We start from the raw sequence: 4,561 nt of genomic DNA, 5'->3' as shown, positions 1-4,561 counted from the left end.
CACATGGGGGGGCCCACACCATCTTATAGGGAACAATTCCTGAATTCCCTTCATAGCTCACTCACAGCTTCAACTTAAGAGAAATCACCATCACTCATACAGGGTGTGAACTAGATCTGTTTTCACACTAGAAGTAAAAAGTCCAGGCATGGAAGGTCACTCAAGGTCAACAGCCACAGCATTCTGATAGGGATCTTTCTCTCCCTGTCCCTGGTATGCAGACCAAGCCTCTTTCTTAGGCTATTCAGGACAGGAATTTCTTTTCACATCTGTCCACTCGATCAAGCTGAATTTCCTCAATCATCTGTTTCAGCCACACTGAGAACATCAAACATCCATACTGCACCATGCTGAGAATATCAAGCATCCTTAGGTCTTGGGAGCTGTGTTCCTTCTGTGTTAGTTGCATGTCCCTCTCCAGGGCTTTTCATCAAGCTGGCCTCCTACCCCTGACCGAGGTGTCTGTTGTCTTGTGCATAAAGGCTTTCCAGAGTGCACTCATCATAAGTACTGTCCCTTAGTCTGTCCTTGACCTCAGCCAACACTTAGTCAATTTCAGTGTAAGTCCTTGGTCAAGTCCCCTTTCCCACTCGCTGTCTGAGGTCAGTCAGAGCAGGGATCATGTGTGTGAGTGAATTCACCTGCAGACTCCTTCCCAGTCCTGAGGCGACAGTGGATTCCTCTTTTCAAAGGTCAGTCCCAGTGTTGGAGAATTCAGTACCTGAGGGTGAGGTCCAGGAACTGACATTTTTGAAGTGTCTGGGTGATTTCAGCATGCAGCCTGGGTGGAGATTTCCTCCTGTCAAGGAATAGCAAGTATCCTGTCATGAGCCGTATGAGAGCGGGAGCCTCCTTGACTTCCCCACCTCACTATGCTGCAGGGGCTGGTATTTTAGTGAGTCACACTGAGACTATAGATTAGAACTACCTGAAGGTTTCCCAGTGCTAATGAGGTCCCTTCTTCAGGGATTCTGATGTGATGATCCAGGCGGGACCCAAGTAGTAGCAGTTCTGAAGGTCCTGGGTGGTTCTAGTATGTGCTCTGAGTGCAGCAGCTCAGCCCCAGGAGGGTCCACTAGTCTGGGTTCTTTCCTTTTTTCTTCTCCTGGGAGACTCAAGAGCTTTATAAATGTCACAGCAGCTCAGGGAAGAAGACAAGGGCCAGACCTGGAATTCTTCCTGAGACGGACTCTGCATTTGACGAAGTGACTTTTTAAAGGTTTGTAGGGCAGTCTTGATCATGTGAGAAAATGCCATTGTTCAGCCTTAAAGCTTATGGCAAATCCTCACTGTGAGAGAAATGTTTTTACTTTTTAGTGTACAATATTTTTAGCAAAAATGTAAGAACTTCAGTTAAATACTTCCTGTATAAACTTAAGTTCTTGGCTGAATACTTGAATACAAGGGCCACTGCGTCCATATCCTACAAAGTACTAGATTTGAATGAACATGGTAGGTTTTCCTAGAGGAGAGTCTTCATGGGTCAGAACTGTGGGTGCCTGGGGGAGTCCAGGACAGTGGCTGAAGTGCCATGGTCATGACTTGGAGGCATTTGGAGAGGGAGTCACTATGTATTCCTGGATGACAGGAGGAACATTATATTGTAAGACTGTCGGGAAAAGAAATTGGAGCAGAGAGGAACTGAGGGATTTGCCGGTCACTTAAATCCAAGTGCTTGGGCAGAGGCTTGAGTGTAGGTGAGGGGTGGGGCTATGGACAGGAGACTCAGACATCAGGACCAAGTCTGTGCTGAGGGGAGCCCCATCCTGAACCTCTGCAAGGAGTCTTCTCTCTCCCACTGTAGACCCTCGAGCCCTTTGGTGTCCCCTGGTGATGTCTGGTCTCTCCCTCAAGTCTGCAGGTAAAAGGTGAGGACCAAGTGGCCCTGACTTCTGGGTCATCCAGGTGTGAGCCTGGGTCAGACCAACATCATGTTCACTCCTGACCAACAGATGCCTCATGAAATCTGAGGACAGGAAGTTGTCTCTCGAGGCCTCTGGGTGGATGGGTAGGTGGGTGGGGGTATCCACCTGGCAGCCTTCTTAATCACTCCCAGTACCAAGAGAAGGGCCCCCAGGTTCTGGTTCTGTAGTAGCTGCCTCCTGTGTCCTGAAGGAGGGTCTTTGAGAGGCCTCCCAGGGTGAGCACAGAGCCTGGTCTAACTATGTTCAGGCACCAGTGTCTACTTCCCCAGACCTGCCCCAGGGGGAGGGGCTCTGAGACAGGTTGACTGCACCAAAAACCCAGCCGATGTGCCTATAGCCACCCCGTCTCTAATCTATGCATGCATTGTCTAGCAATGGTCCTAGCGGAGTTCCTCTGCCTGGGTTTTGACACCCAAGACCAAGGATCTGGTTCCTTGGAATGTTCATTTTTGGATCCATGGTCGCTCACAAGCATCCTTTAGTGGCCTTGAGGCCAACTCCATTCTGCAAAGTTCATCTTCTGAGCAGGAAGACAATATTTGTCTAAGGGCTGAATCCTAATTTTTTAAGACCAAACTTTCATTTGAGAAGTCCTTGAAATGTTAGTTTCCTGGATGGGGTTACAGAAGCTTCCATTCATGCCACCACAGCAAGAATCAAGAATTCTGAAAGTTGAAGCAATTTACCTTTTTGGATACATAACTTATTAAAGCATGTCAGTGCAGAAATAGAGGCATTCAACAGAGCAAAATCAAGCAATGGGCTGACTGTCCTAACAGAGTAGAGAAACTTTCTAGCTAGAGCTCAGTCCCAGGAATGAGATCTGCCTCAGCCAGAGAGAGGTTCAGACATGGGTTTTGATGGATTCTTATTACAACTAGTCAAAGGCAAGCTCAAAAAAACCAAGGTTCATATTTCCCCATGAGTGCAGTTGGCTCTTGGACCAACAAAGAGAACCTTTGGTGACTTCTCACATGTAGGCTGAGCAAGAACCCAGTGACAGGCCTTAGCTAGTGATTCTGACTCCAGGCTGACCTCTCTGGGCCTGTGCTCGGAGATCCTAGGCAGGATGGCCTGGAACTGCTCTTGTACCAGTATCTCCACATCTCCTTTGTGTGAATATCAGGTCTCAGCCACTCTCTAGCAAACTCCTAGAGATGTCTGAGGACCTCCCTGGGCCCAGCTGTGTCCTCAGAGCAGAATTTCCTGAACTTCTGCCTGGAAGCTGCAGCGTTGGGCGGATTCCTTTCTGGAATGGTCTCAAGGTCTTTGGTAGAGTCTTCATCAAGACTCTGCTGGAAGGCTTTTGGGGAACCTGGACTTGGGGAGATATTAGCACAATTTCTAACTCCTCCGCCATCATCTCATCTGATGGTGACCTTATATTCATTCTGGACTTCTATTTGTGTCTCTAGGTACTCTTCAGTCTCCATTCTGGGACTTTGGCAAAGGATGTCTCAGACTCCTGTGCAGGTGCCACATTGGAGGGCAGGGGACAATGGGAGTGGGGGCACCTCACAACCAGACTCGAAGCCCAAAATCAATTGAGACAGACACACACACACACACAACTCCTAATGGTTTTGACTGAAGTTAATGACATGAAAGTGAAGTGTCTTGTGTAATGATTCTTTTAAAGAGAAAGACCAGAGTAAGCTGGGATTTCTATCAGGAGGAAATTTCATTGACGCTTCTTGAGAGGCATGTAGAGAAATGGATATAAGACCTTGGTGACCTCGGCATACATGCATGGATGTTTACATAATACAAAAATACTTGATTGAAGCAGCAGCTCAGTGTCCTAGGAGGCTGAGGCCCCAGAACTTCTAAATGAAAGGTCAAGGCTGTGCTCCTACAAAATGCTGAAGGCAGGATCGAAAGGCTGTTCTGATATACAAGTTGTTCCTTGAAGGTCAATGAGCCTGTGAGCACTTAGAATGAATGGCCACACTTCTCCCCCTGCTATCTCAATCTCAAGGCCTCAGGAAGCTGAGCCCCCTCCCTGTTTCTTAGCTTCCCTGTCTCTTGCCTCCTATCCTGGCTACAGGGGGAAAGTTCAAGGTTATTTGTTTCCATTTCAAAGTTTATTCATGACTTTGGCTTTGGTGAAAGAAGGATTCATGGGTATGGTGGACCATACTAATACCTTGTCTCCCCAGTGGAGTCTGGATCAATGTTCCAGAGAATGTCAAATCCTTCAGATCTGGTTCAGAGGGAGGGGAATTTGGGTCCTGCTCCCTAGGTGAGCTGAGACTTTCTCTTGTGTAAGGTTGAAGAGATGGGCTTGAAGGGGAGACTCCGGCCCTGGGTGCCTAGCTGGGTCTTGGAGGTCCTCACCACACCTCTGCTGGGCCACTTGAGCCTCCCAGGGGCCCTGGTCATGTTGAAAGTTTAGGGTCCTGAGCTATGTATCAGTCAAGGTCAGACTGCCCTCAGCCAGAGCAGCCTCTGCATCCACCAGGCCTGCAGTTCATAAATGTGACCCACCCCACTGGCTTTAGGGTCTTGGCAATGGCAGCTGGTTCCAAAGTTGGAATCCCACATGAATATATGGCAGGCAATAGACTCTCATGACCTTGTTTTCCACTTGACCCTCAGGTGTGTCCTGTCCAACCTTCTCTCAGGCAGTGTTCATG

The 4,561-nt window shown here is 48.3% G+C and overlaps 1 long non-coding RNA gene across 1 annotated transcript in view; it reads right to left on the bottom strand.

Moving 5' to 3' along the window:
* Window positions 1–3,587: 3,587 nt before the first annotated feature.
* The window catches only part of LOC121010536 (uncharacterized), a 24,197-nt gene continuing 23,223 nt past the window's right edge, over window positions 3,588–4,561 (bottom strand). The window contains exon 2 of the long non-coding RNA XR_005781218.1: window positions 3,588–4,539. This is a non-coding gene — a long non-coding RNA (uncharacterized LOC121010536). The remainder of the gene's footprint in view (window positions 4,540–4,561) is intronic.

The sequence above is a fragment of the Herpailurus yagouaroundi genome, unplaced genomic scaffold (genome assembly GCF_014898765.1).
Source record: "Herpailurus yagouaroundi ecotype Mexico unplaced genomic scaffold, PumYag 192, whole genome shotgun sequence".
Lineage (NCBI taxonomy): Eukaryota > Metazoa > Chordata > Mammalia > Carnivora > Felidae > Herpailurus > Herpailurus yagouaroundi.
Note: the sequence above shows the minus strand (reverse complement) of the source record. Positions and strands in the feature narration are given on the sequence as shown.